Genomic DNA, 14,153 nt, shown 5'->3' on the forward strand with positions numbered 1-14,153 from the left:
ACAGTGGGAGAGCAGGGTGGGTGTCTGCGTGTATTGGATCGGACAGCGGATCGTGGTGGGAATGTCGTTCAAGCCTCGTGTGTCACTTACAGGACTCCAAATATATTGGATGAGGTACAAGGATGGGGATTACTTTTTGCCTTTTCAGCAGTGCGATGTGATAGTAAGTGTCCTTCTGCTCATACCCATTTGCCTGGCTTTTGATTAATTCTCTAGCTGCAAGTAATTAGGAGAAAAAAGTTACACATGGAAAAGTGGCATTAATATAATAATTATAGTCCTTATATCAGTTACTACTGCTAGTACAGAGTAGTTTCCAGGTAAACCCTGTCCCTGCCTTCCCATCTCTACTCACCTGGGAGGTGGTTATACATTATGAATATCAGTCACTTGCCAGTCAGCAGTAGACCCCAGACTGGACTGGACTGTCAGAGGGAAGGTGTACCTGTGATTTGGCATTCCCCCCCAGGGGGCTGGAAGGATGCTCCACGCTGCAAGAGGTTTTCTTAGTCTGTACAGATTTAGACCGAGTGGCTGGATTATCCCAAAAGTTGGTCGATCCAGAGCAAGATTGTGGTAAAAGGAATTGTGCAGGCAACAGGGATCCAGAGGCAGCAATCAGAGCCTGAAACGCACCAGCTGGTTTTGGTCCTTATTCTGTAGGGAAAGAGACTTTTAGAGTCTGTGGCCAGACCACAGTTCTGCTGAGAATGACTGGGACTTCGTGTTATCCACAAGAAATGTATGTGTTCTGACAGGGGACTTATTCTGGAGCGATCCCCCAGACAAACCAAGGACCCGCTCTGCTCACCTAAGCAAAATCTGCTCTCTGCCTCCCCAGTGGGACTTGGCGCTGCTTTGTGTCGTCTCAGGTGTGTGAGTTCCCCCGGGACCCCGCGGCAGCGCGGGCAGCCCTCCAGCTGATTGGAACCTCTGCAGAAGCGCGCCGAATGTGCTGACGCGCGGCTGTGACGCATCCCCACCTTCCATGGCCAACGGAGCGGTGGGGAAGGGATAGCTAGAAGGACCCTCTTCCGTTGCCAACATCTTCAGTGCCTTTCTAGAAATAGAGGGATTTCCTTAAATTATTTCAAGCAATATTGAATTATTCACTATCATTGGTAGTAAAAATCACATTTTTTGTAAGCTGAATCACAGGGCAGGAACCTGCAGTGCAAACTCTGTGCCCAAATACTACACACTTCCAGTTGCCTCTGTTTCCCCTTAGGCAATGTGGATTTTACTACCAGCGCAGTGCCTGTAGCACTGCTCCGTAGTGCTCTGCGTGACTCACAGCTCTGGGGTGGTGTTTGAAATACTACGTGTCCGGTGCGTGCTGGTAGCGCTACCCACTGTGCGTTCATGTGCGCTCAGTTGCAACATCCCGACTCAAACATCTGGCAGAGGCGCCAGGACGCGGTGCCCTTTCCTGAAGGGCCGGTACCTTCCCCCTTTGTGGGCTTGCTCCAGTGGAGAAGCTCGCAGGTGGCTCCTCCTGTTGCGCCCGCGGCTCTGGCAGGGGCTCTGGGTTTGGTCCCCTGCCCGCTGGCTGGCTGCAGAATGCTTTGCGTAGAGAGTGAGGCACCAGAGGTGTTTTCTTGGCAGGGGAAACGCAGCTGGGTTCCTTCTGAGCCTGCATGTGCCAGAGAGAATCGCTGCCCCACTGATCTGGGCACGATTGGCTTTGTGTGCAGACCGATGCCGGTTTGGGGATTTGGCTAATCTCTGGTCCTTGTTGCCTTTTGTCACCTTCGCAGGGAGCAAGAATTAACCTGGCAAGCTTTGGTTTACTTCTCAAATCAGCTTAGCATAGACAAGGGATAGAAAGTGAAACAGTGAAATATTAGCCTTATTGACAGGCCTAATCAACAACTGACAGCAGGAGGAGAGAAATCCAGTATAATTTCTGCTTGTGTGTAGCAAGCCTCAACAAAAATCGTCCTCCTCCTCCTCCAGATCCACTTTACCAATTAGAGCAACAGGGTGGGATGTGTCAGACAACTTCTCCCCCCATTTGCGCTGCCGAGGTTAAGATGGGTGTAACTTTGACTGAAGTTAGTGCTTAAGAGGGTCTTTCTTGTGTTATTTATGTGTGGGCTTGACAATAATGCAGATCTCTCATTTAATATTTCCTTACAGAAAAAACATTTACCCTTCAATTACAGGTAACCTGATCATTGCTTTTGTTTTTAGTCCAGTTTTCTGAAGGAAACAATGCCCGTGCATTCAGGGTATCTGTCTGTCTGTCAGTTCTTCTGTCCCAGCTCTCCCCAGCCCCTACAGCTTTTGAATCAGGTGGTGAAGTGGCACTGGCTCTGACTGACATCCCAGCCAGATGATGTACCTAGGAGCTCTGTGAAAACCAGGGCTGCGCAAAGACGTGGCCATCACACGCAGCCGGAGATGGGGCTCTCCCTGGGGAGGAAGGTGAGGAGCAGACCCAGATTGACAACACGTACGCTCCAGAATGGTTTTCAGAGATGGGATTTTCAGACCAGAGTCCTTCTTTGTATGTAAATAACATAACTGTCACTTAACATAGGAAACTTAGGCAGAATTCCAGAGTTGGGACATCTATAAGCATTTGCCTCCTGACTCTTTCTTTTGTCAGCTGTCTCTGGGAATACTGATGGCTGTCAGTGCCTGTATAAAAGGTGATGGAATATGGCTTGATGTAACTAGAGCAGGCTACGTGGGGCCCGAGCGATGCAAAGATGCTGGGCAGCATCCCTTCACTCTTGCCTGTACTTTTGTTCTGTCCTATTTAAATAAGTAAGTGAAGACACCTAGGCTCTGATCCCTCGCGCATCCTGCTGAACGGTGCAGGACCAGCAGAAAGTGGCAGTCACGAGGAGCTGCGTGTTGTTTCCTGGCTCAAAATCTCCAGCTGCAGGAAAAATGTTGAGTCCTCCAGAGGTCAGGAGCAGGAGATTCAAGTGCCCTTCTGCCCTTGAGGCAGGAGCACATGGAAAAAAAAAAAAAAATCCATTCAACCACAACCCTAAATCCTCTGCAAACGTAAGAGAGGAGATTGTAGCTTCTCTACAGGTTTTGCAGTATATCCTGTGTTATGGATCCAGTATATCCAGCATACCCAGTGTGTGTATGTCCTGGCTGTGGGCTTCTGTACCCAGAGCAGGAGGTCAGCCATTTCCCACATTGTCTTCACGATTTGTACCTGCCCTCTCCTGCCTCTGAAGCTAGCTGCAGACTTCATCAGCTGCCAAAGAGGAGATGTCGGGAATACTGGTGGGGTATTTTGACTGTATTCAGGGGTCTGTCAGTCCTTGCGACGGGCTGCCCCTTCCTTCGGGCAGCCGGCTCCAGGAGGATGGGCAGAGGGCTGCGGCGGCAGCAGCAGCGCAGCAGCCTCTTTGAATGGCCTTGGCCAACTCCTTTCGATCTCCACGTCGCCTCCATAAAATGGGGAGAACCATGTCGACATACGTGTCCCAGATGGAGGAATCGGGAGGATTCAATCCTGTTTCCAGTTGGCTGCGCACATCCCATATGCTATCGCCGCCTCTCCTAACCAGCGCCAGACAGACTGGTCTCATCTACCCCGGTGTGGTGGGTGGCCGTATTGATGATGAACGCTTAATGAGCATCTTTTCTCTGACTGTGTGGGGGGCTGTCGTTTCCTTGCTCTGACCAGAAAGTCAGGCAGAAACAAGGGGAATGGGCAGGGGGATTAACCATTTAGCAGGGAGGAGAGCTCAGGTGCCGGGGGGAGGGTAGCCCTGGGCAGGGGCAGCGCTTTTCCGGGCTGGTAGGTTTTGCTTTGGTGGGAAGGGGACTTGTTCTGCATGTGGAGAGCAAAGTGAGAACTTACTGCTCTTCAAAGTCAGCAAAATCCCCAGCCCCTGGCTGAGCGCGGGTGCACGTGCTGGCTCTGCAGATTTGGGAGTCCCGTGGTGCCGGGGGCGAGGGTGACTGGCGGAGGGCAGGGGTGCTGAGCGCCTGCGGGGACCCTCCTGAAGTTCTCGTAGCTCCCCCCTCCACTCCCCTCCTGCAGAGTTTCAAAGCATGGCAAGGGAAAAAAAAAGGGCATCCCCCTCCCCTCAAATCCCTCGGTCTGTGACTGAAATAAATAACTACAGGTAGTGAGGAGGCTGCTAATAACGTGCTGTTGGCAGGCACGGGATTGCCAGGCTGAGGGATGTCTGACTGAAAGCTCCAGGCTAGGGTGGGGGTGGGGGGCTTCTTTTTTTTTTTCCTGCCAGCTCTCGCCAGGCAGTAGGGATTTTTTTTTTTCCCCTCCCTGATAATAAGGACATCATCAGAAGCAAGATGCAGTGGCTAAGGGATGGATCAGGAATGGTGAGTTCAGGTAGCTATGTCTTTCTCTTTTCCTCTTATTGCAGTACTCTGATAGGGAAATAAGCCTCCGTCCTATCTCCTGACTCCTCCTTTACTCCCTGTCCTTGAAACCATTGATCACTCTGTAGCCATTTTATGGACTCTGCATTCCCAAACTGCTGAGCAAAAGAAGAAATTAAAAGAAAGGAAGGAGGGTGTGCATGCGTTGGGGCGTGGGAGGGGGGGAGCGGCGCTTGGCAGGGGCTGGGGAGGTGGGTTTCGGTAGGGTGAACTGGTGGGTTCATGGGGGAGAGCAAAGGATTTTCCAGGTGCTCGCATGTGGGGTGTGTGGTGTAAGAGCTAGGGGAGAGGAGTACGGAAAGAGGGATGCTGGCTGTCGGCAGCGTTGCCGCCGGTGGGACCTGTCAGATCTGCCCCTTCTGTGGATGATGAGTTGCGGTGCACGGGGAGCCTGAATTTGCTGCTGAGCTGGAGCGTCCCTGCCTTTGCTTGCATCAGACTGTAAAACACTCCTCTGAAGTGTAGAGGCTTCGGAAAAGCTGTTTAAACAGTGACAGCTCTGCTTCATTAAAAAAAAAAAAACCAAAACCACAAAAAAAACCCAAAAACCCCTGCTAATTTGCAGATGCCCTCGCTGTGCCTGGAGGACAGCTCTGAGGGGCTGTATCTGCCAGGAGGGAAAGCAGGGAAGTTCCCCCATCTTGGCAAGGGTCTCTGTTTCTTTTTCAGAAACTTCCCTGGGAAGAGATGTGGTTGTTATTGAGATCCTCCTCCTCCTCCCCAGCTCTCCTTCATCGCACAGCTTTGCTTTGCAATGACATTTGCCTCCGCTTTCCCCTCTCTGCGCTGGGCTGGGTTTTGCGGGGGTTTTTTTGTTTTGCCCTTGCCTGGGCGTTTTGCATCCTGCGGGGAGCCTTGGGGCATCCCTACGGGCTGGTCCCGCGGCATGGACCGGCTCCGGGTGGCTGGCAGCATCGGGTCGCTGGCGTCACCTGGCTCAGCCCCTGCGTTTCGGCTCCGTTGGGGGCACCCGGCAGATGCTACTGGCAGCGGGGATGATTTTGGAGCCAGCGCAGAAATCACTGCCCGTTCTCGCCCGGCCGCCAGTGCCGTGATGCCCTGCGCAGCTTGCTCCTGCCCTCCATCCCCTCTAAGATACTTACACAAACAGGAGCTTAAAGGTTTGTGCTTCTGAAAGACTCTGAAGCCGGCGCTGGAAGCGTAGTGTGGGTGTGCAGACAGCAGCCTGCGGCAGAGAGGAAATTTGTTTAGGGTCCTGTTTAAGGCTTGTCTACCACCTAGCAACAGTCTGGGGGTTTTGCTGCCTCCTCCCACCCTCTGAGCATCCAGGCTTTTCCTTCCCCTCTGCCACCCTGTCCCCGCACCTCCCTGCATGCACGCCAGCGTAGCACTTTTCCCCTCTCCGCCGGTGTCTAAGCAACACAAATCGCCTTTCACCCGTTGCCAATTTACATTTTCAGAGATTACTAAGCTGAAAGAAAAGTGGTGATGGAAAGCTGGATGTGGTTCTTTCATCCTTTTTCCTTTCCTCCTGGGTGACTGCTGAGCTCGGGTGGGGAGGGATGCGGTGCAGGGCGAACTGCTTTTCTAATTGCTGTAGCCTAGGACCTGACGCTTTCTCTCCCTCTTATCTTTCCAGCTTCCTTTCTTGCTGCTGGCAATAAGGGAGACTTTGTTATTTTGTTCTGATTAGTCTAATCTTTGTTTTCTCTCTGAGAGAAATTATAGTGGCTGTTGAATAGCCTGTAATTTAAAATATTTTTGGGGAAAGTGAAATTCCAGTGATTGATTTTTGAAGCAGGTTCTACCCAGGAATTGCCCAGTATTGCTCCTTCTAATAAGGGAGAAATGAAAGAGGGCTGTGGTTTCTGTATTTTGTACAGCACTTCAACAACCTCAGCAGTATTTGAAGATGCTCCATGTATCTCTAGATCATCTGAAAACAAGGTAAAAAAAATTACAAAACAATAAAGCAAAACTGAACCAAATAAGATCAGTCCAGCAGAGATCTTTGCACGCGCTGGCGAGCGAGGAGCCTGGTTCCCTGGGGACGGGTGGCTGTGGTCCGAGGGATTCGACAGGCGAACAGCGCTCCTGCGCTTGGAGGCACCGGGCTGCTGGGAGCGCTCTGGCGGCTGCGCTGTGAAGCCAACGTCCTGGTGACGCTTGGTCCGTACAAATTCTGCTCTCTTTTTGCAAGACAAGGCATATTGGGCCAGATGTCCTGGCCGAATGCCAGCAGAGATAGCTACATTCCGTCTAATGCAGATTTTGCCTGCTGTTCCCATTGGTGAATTACTTTAATGTTTAGTACTTAAAATGTTGGATCATATTGATGTACTCTCCTAAACAATTGAGTTATTCCACACCAGAAGTAGCTGCGTTTCAGCAAGTCAGTGTGAATATTATCATCTCCATCTGCCGGCTAAAATGTGCTACAGAAATATAAAATGGCTCAGTTTACTCCTGAGCGAAGGTTGGCTGATCCGTTCACACACATTAAGCTGCCCGCCGTATGGTGAAGAGCCTTAGCCTTTCATCTAGAGCAACACCAGACCGATTTTCATAAGCACTGAGGCTCTATTATGAATTTTCAGCTGTCTTTTTTTACTCTGATATTATTTTCTGTGTACCTACCAAAGAAGAGCAATAGATACTTGTTTTGGATAGCATCCCTGGACTTTGTTCTCCTCAGGCACGTTGGTCTAAACCTGGATTTCAGACTGATTTCTCAGAAGGTCTGCGCAGCTCTGATTCATTGAAAGTGCTGTTTTCTACCCCCAGCGCTGGGTTGGGTTAAAGAATCAGACCCGCTCCCTTTCAGAGTTAGTCATCCCTAAGAAGCGTGTCACTAATATTTTGCAGGTGATAGTACCTTTTGTTCTCATGGCAGGTAGCTCTTTATTTCTAAATCAGCCCCTTAAACCTTGCTATTGTCCATAATATTAAGCTGTGGGGGCTTCTTTCTTTTCTCCTTTGCACGTGTTGCTTTCCGTTTTTTAAACAATTAATCTTTTGCCAATTATGCTAGCATCCCATGAGGGTATTTTACATGCTTCATTGGTACTAAGTTGCCAAACTCTGCTAGTATCTGTTTCTAACCCAGAAAGATGAAACTAATTGTCACTGGCAGTGATGAGAATAAATCTACGCATCTGATGGGCATCATAAGTGCGATGGTTATTTGGTTAGGCGTTCTTCACCCAGAATATTGATCCAGCATGATAATCAAACGAGTTGGTTTAAATCATGCCATGATACAGCCTTTTCTGGACTAGTTTTTTATCTGACAAGGGCAGAGTTTTTCCCCAAGCCTTTGGCTGTATTACAGGAAAGACAAGCATCCATCTTCCTTGGTATTTCCTCACCTAGGGTCTCATTCTGGGCTGTGAAAGTCAAAGTGAGTGCAGCCGTGAGCTTCGCTAGATACAGAGTCCCACTCTTTTCAGTCTTTTTTTTCTTTTTTTCCCCTAGGCATATATAGCCATATTTTTACAGTGCGTGTTGTTCAAATATTTAAAATCAATCTGTTGTTGATATTTTACATTTCTGTCATAAACAAAAAGTAAGCTGTTGTAAATCAACACAACTTAAAATATGTTGAAAAGGAATTCAGTGAATAAAAGGGCCAAATACTGCAAGTAGTAGAGATGTTCATAAGCAGGGCAGTTCAGCAGCCAGAAACTTTCTTACATTTTTCCTTACTGATTCTTCTCTGCTTGTCAGTCTGCGAATCACGGGATATTTAAAGTACAAAGACTCTTTGCACTCCATAATCCTAAAAAGCTCAATGTGAAGTCAGAAAAAGAGAAGTGGAAGAAAGCAATTTTGGTCTGATTTCCATTTTTGAAAGTTCGGATAAGCAAATGCAGTTGGTGGGGAGAAGCCAGGCCAGGATGGGATGGAAAAAGGATCTTGCAGTATGCAGGCATTAGGGAAAAATGGGAGCGAAGAGGCACAGGGCACCCTGAACTCAACAGAGCTCAAAGGGAACAGAGAGCGCTCGGCCCGCTGCTGATGGAGCACCTTGCCATGAAGCACCCGGGGAAGCGGCAGCAACCTGCTGAACGGCTTGGGGGTCCCACGGAGGATGCTGTCTGCTCTGTCCTCTCCGTACAGCCCCAGCAAGGAGCACCTTTTTCCACGAGAGAGTGGCTTACTGCAAGTTTGTTCCTTTTCATCCTGGGATCTGCTGTCGCTGGAGGTTGACACTTGGGTTGAATGAGCTCTGCGTGCACTGGAGAATTTTGTGTGCTGCAATGCCATAGAGCTCCCAATGTCAGCCCTACCAAACGCATTTCTTCGTGGGATTTTTCTCACCCACATCATTTCTGTGTTTTGCATTTCACTCCCAGTTTGGGGCTTCCTTTAATCTTTCAATTATAGCCTCCTACTAGCATTGCTATAAGAGTACACAATCAACATCCACGTTAAGAAAGAGTTGATGTTATGGTAACTAAAAATATTTGCATTAATAGCTGATATATGCTGATGCTTGCCCTTGTGTCCATCCCAAGAGTGGCTGGGAGGAGGCCTGGCTCTAGTCCCACGTGCAAACCATGGCTCTGTGCCCCTGGTCCTACCTGCTGGGTAACGGACAGGCTGATAACTTCTCTGTCTCCTGAGATATGTCCCGATGATTCATCAGGGATGTCTGGAAAACCCTTTGAGACCATTGCTTGGAGCCCGAGTCCCTCTGTCCCTCCTGCGTTCAGGGTTTCGGTGTTTGAGCACAGCAGGCTTTGTAAACTGCAGTGGTTTTTTAACTGCTAAGACCCTGATTTCCTTGCATCTAGTCAAAGGGTTTTTCTTTTTTTAAACACTTCATAAAAAAAATCTTTGAAATGCTTCAAGCTAACATCTTAATGTATTTATGACATTAGCTGCTTCTGCTTCGGAACGGTTGCTCTGAATCTCTTTGAGCCTGGCTGTTATTTTGAACATGACTAATTCCCTGAATGACTAAGCTCTTAGATAATAGGAAAAATTCATCAAGTTATCTCGGTCTCCAATAGTTTCTATTGTTATGAAAAGATGTCTTATGAAAAATAAATAAATAAACTTGCCTATTATGTAATGCGGGCAGGGAAAGGGAAGACAAGTATTGTTAGAGAAGGGCGGGAGCGTCGGATCTGGGAGCCAGTTTCAGGCTGTGAAATCCCTCACTTGGTCTAGTAGGAGGGGGTGGGTGAGAAGTAAAGTCCAGTTGCTGGCCCGGAGCTCTGGTGAACTCCCACTGAGCCCAAAGAGGTGTATTCACGTGCACAAGTGCTCTGTTCAGAGGGGATCCCAGCTTCTGTCTCCCCAGCTCTGCCATGCTACAGAATTCCTTGGATTTAACCCAGGATAACGTTGGGCGTGCAGTAAATGACACCGCACCTTCTCTGCCGTAGTTGTTTGCAGGCTGCAGGGCTCACAACTCCTGCAATGCCGTGTTTTGGACAGCACGGTGAGCCTCGGCTCTGTCCCAGTGCACCTCTATGTTGGTGTTGCTGATTAACGATGCACAAGTGCAATTTGTGCTTCTTGAAGAAGCCAATGCACCACCAGGTTCTTTTCTGTGCCCGTTGTGTTTAACCCGTGTCCTGCAGCAGGCATGTTTATCCGTGTGATCCCGCACAGCGAGTGTCCCTTTGGCTCGCTGCGGTCGCACGTTGTCAGGAGCAGTCGGCAGGAGGGCAGCGCTGGTTGTTCCTGGAAGGCTGCTGTACAGCATCAGACGGGGACCGCAGCCGGTGCGAGCTCTCACTGCAAGCGATCCCACTGAGTCGGGGTGAAATAGGAAATGAAAGCCTGTTGGCATTCGTTTGCCTCATTTGGAGGAAAAAAAGAAAGAAAAAAGCTGTAAACTTTTTTTTTTCCTTTTTAATGCTGATATTATTGCTGATAAAAATGAGTGGTTTATGTTCTATTCATACATCTACTGATATCCAGCTGGAATTCCTACTTCATTAGGTTGTCTGGCATCGTTTTCTTCATTAAAAGAGTGCCAGATTCAATAGGCTGTTCCCTCTCCTATTTTGGGAGGCAGAGAGAGGGGGAGAAAATGATTTCTATGAAGTACATCCAATTCTCTAGGTTAATTTGTGTGAAGAACATGAGACCCGTGGGTCAGCTTCTTAATAAGATGGTTTTTTCTTTACTCAATATCTTGACAAGAAGAAATCCAGCGAAGCCAGAGTCACCAGTGTCGCAGAAGGAGCATGAGGAGGGCTGCAAGGAGCTGCAGGTGGCTTCTTGCCATCCTCATCCTTCTTGCATGAAGCAGGGCCGTGGCTTCTGCTCCTATCTGCCACAGCGTTGCATCGTGACTCTCAGGAGTCATGGGACTGGGCCTGGGCTCAGCTTTCCTAATATATACACGGTGGATAATTTGATACTTCCCTCAGAGTAAGCTCAGGCTGACAGAGCAGCAGTAAAAAGCCGAATAACAAGTCCCAAGGAGCATACTGCATCAGGACTTCCGTACGCCTTTGCATTTCTCATGGTGCACTGGGGCAGGGCCTGATTTGGCTGTGGCCATAAGCAGAGCTGGTTATAATCTGCCCGGTGGAGAGGGGAGAGTCCTCGTGCAGGAGAGCTGCTCATTAACCCTACGCTTTCTGCAAGGTCAGTCAAGAAAGGCACAAAGCAAAACCAGAAACTTTTTCTTCTTTTCTGCCTTTCCCTCTGTGTAGTTTCTGACATTGCTGTTTAGTATGTGCATCATGGATCGCGCCGATTCCGTTCTGCCCGGCATCTCGCTCTTGCGCTGCTAATTGCTGGACCTCCGCAGGCTTGGGCAGATGAAAATACTCTCTTAGATTTGCTTTTTAACCGCATAGGAAATGTGATGCATTGGATTTCAAAGGCCCTTCCTGTGTTGTGGCAAAGCTGAAACGCACCCTTTGATTTTCACAGCGAAGAGCTTTCTCTTCCCCCGCGCCTGTGCAGCTGTATTTCTCGGGGACCGCGCTGGGGACACTGGCCCTGGCTTTAGTAAGGTAGTTTCTAGTGGGTGATGATTTTTTTTTTTTTTTCACTTACCACTTTGTCCAGGCGTGCGTTAATGTGAAGATCTCTGCAATTTAATTTCAGAAATGAGAGCAGAACTGGAGTTCTGTAAGAGTGCCTGGAGGGAGCAGTGGAAGGAGGGGACTTGCCTTGGATGTTTTTGCAGTTTGGGCTTTGGGGTTTTTAGCCTTGTTTCCAGGCTCAACTGCAAGCCCAGAAGCCTGAGAAGTAAATTTAAGAAGAAAATGTCTATATATTTCTTAAGCCACTTTTTTTCCAGACAAAAGAGAGCTTACATAAGGTTAGAATGAATATCTGAATTTGATGGGTCATCTTTTAAACTGAACTTTCTCGGTCCCTGAAATCTTTCTCTGTGACCAGAGTAACTGGTGTTACCACATCTGATTTCTGCTGGATTTGAGCTTTTGTTTTTCTTTTCTTTTTCAAAATTGGGAGTCTAGGGATGCTTCTAGAGCACGGGCTGGGGTGTGGAGCAGATGCAAGGAGAAAAGAAAGCACTTGCAACATGATTGCTAGGGGCAAGGGATTTTAGTCTGTCTTAATGCTTTAAGTTCAAATAAACTTAAAAATAGAAGTTTTGTTTTTTTCAGTGCAATCCAGACAAGCACAATGGAATCAACCCCCCAGACAGGCTCGCTCTCCGTGCCACTTCAGCATGATTTGTTACAAAAGCTATGAAAACTGATGATATCGGTCCATCGCTCCTTGTTGCAGCGCAGCCACGCTGGGGTCGAGCCTTGCGGTTGGGTACGTGTGGCACGGCACAGCAGCTGAGGGCAGGGCGTAGGCAGGGACGCACTGAGCCACGCTAGGATGCAGGTGACACCTGGTCAGGGTGCTCTGGAGAAAACATCTGGGAATCTTATACGACAACAGTGACGAGGCTTTGGCTTTATTTCCCCCCTCACAGCATCATGCAAATGCTTTAATTCCTCAACAGAGGAAAGAGCACCATCTGCTGAGATGCTGGCTCTGTTTGTAGAAGGAACCAGGATTAATCGAGGTCTCCAGATGTGGTCCAAGGCCAGCCTTGGTTAGTATCTGCCATGTCACTACTGCCCTCGGCTCAAGGGGTTAAGACCTGTTTATCTGCAACGTGGTTGGTTTGCAAGAGGGTGGTTAACCAGGGCTGGTGCGCAAATACATCGCAGCCTCCCTGGCCTAGCAATGATTGTTGCCTGGCTGTTAGTACTAAATGAAATAGCTATAAATAAATCAATCTCTACATTGGGAACATAATTCTGTTGTGTATCGCTTCTTGGTTTTTGAGATAAAATTAGAACTGGTGGAGAAAGAGGAAGAGTTCACCTGCTACAGCTTGCCTGAGCAATGTGTGTCTTTGTATATAGTACGTATATACAAGGGTCAAGCTGTGGAGGTCAGTGTGATGCTTCCCATCTTTTGGTGAAATTCTCATTTTTCTTTTCCATGGAACACTTGGAGCAGTGACCCAGAGATGCTCGGGTCTGTCCCCGTAGCCCCTGAGCTTCGAGTAATGCTCTTGGCCACTTGGTCACGCAGGTTAAGCAGCACGGCAAACTCAACCTCCGACAGTGCCCTATGTTCTCTAAACATTGCAAAAGCGGGCTTAAAAACTTAACTTATTCTCTTTTCCAGTACTCTTAGCCTTGCTAGAAGAGCAGCTTGCTTCACGGGTCTTGCTCTGCACCCTTCCCCATCCATTTTCTCTCCTGTTTCACTGCTTTGCAGGCTCTCAACTCAGTCTTTTCTTATGCAGTTGTTCTTCTGAAGTCTCTCTATGCCTCACCAGCTTTTCAGATCATCATCTTATCCTTGCCCACCTCTCCTGCTTTCCACTTTGTCTTTCTGTAATTGTATTTTATATTAGTTCTGTAAATTGGATCATTTTCTTGTCTAGCTGTGCTGTGAATTTGCTATAGCGTGTTGTGCAGTTAATGTGGAAGATGCTGGAGGAAGCTGCGCTTGCTGCAGCCGCCCCACCGCTTTGTTTTCTTGTTTGTCTCTTTGGTAGAGGACACTCGAGCTGCCGTGGGAGGGAGGGCTGGGATAGAGGGGGAGGTAAAATAAAAGCTTGTAAGGGAGATGTGTAGAGCAAGGAAAAGGAAGAAGGACAAAAGAAAGAAGTAGGGGAAGTTACTGGAAGAAAGTCCCAAGTTCACGTGGGCAGTGAGGCACCTTTGCATTTGAAGGATGGAGTGGAGAGGCAAGGAAGAGCGGGTGACTGGAAAGATAATTTTTAACTGCCAAAATCAGCACCCCGAGTCCAAGTCTTTACAGGTATTCCTCCATTTTGTATGCTCCTCAGTTTGGGCAAGGAATTTTAGGCATCTGGGGATTTTTAAAGCATCCCATGAAGCCAGTCCATAAACATACAAGATTACGGAGATTCTTGAGGGGAAAAAACTGCCTTTTGCAGCAGCTTTGCAGCTTGTAGGCTGGTGCCTCCCCTCTGGCCGAAGGATGGGAGAAGAGGACTCTGTGTCAGGCTTACCGCAAAGAGAAAGGAAAAAGAGGCAACTCCCAGTTTAAGAAAATCCTCCTTTTTGTAAACTTAGCAGATCATAATCCCACTGGCCTTTAATCTCTGAAACCCTGAGCTTAATTCCTGGCTAGATTTAGAAAAAAATAATGAATTTGATGGTCTCCTGATAATCTCTAATAGAGCCCGTGACTCAAACCCCACGTGGGTGCCTGGCGTAGCAGGCAGCAGTCAGTGAGTGTCCAGCAGATGAGACTGGGAACGGAGGAGCAGTTGCCCATCTCCTGCCCACACGTCCCTGGGTACCGTTGCTGCTCGTTCTTCTTTGGGGGCAGTA

The 14,153-nt window shown here is 48.5% G+C and overlaps 1 protein-coding gene across 5 annotated transcripts in view; it reads left to right on the top strand.

Moving 5' to 3' along the window:
- ARHGEF9 (Cdc42 guanine nucleotide exchange factor 9) overlaps positions 1 to 14,153 on the top strand; it is a 222,624-nt gene that overhangs the window by 84,652 nt on the left and 123,819 nt on the right. The window contains exon 1 of one of the 5 annotated variants that reach the window (XM_087748359.1): positions 4,227 to 4,330. The exons of the other annotated variants lie outside the window; for them this stretch is intronic. The gene's annotated coding sequence lies outside the window, so the exon portion shown is untranslated. Of the gene's footprint in view, positions 1 to 4,226; positions 4,331 to 14,153 lie in introns of those variants that run through there. 5 annotated transcript variants of the gene reach the window in all.

The sequence above is a fragment of the Nipponia nippon genome, unplaced genomic scaffold (genome assembly GCF_047370975.1).
Source record: "Nipponia nippon isolate SJK-2023a ecotype South Korea unplaced genomic scaffold, ASM4737097v1 scaffold_12, whole genome shotgun sequence".
In the NCBI taxonomy this organism is placed as follows: Eukaryota; Metazoa; Chordata; class Aves; order Pelecaniformes; family Threskiornithidae; genus Nipponia; species Nipponia nippon.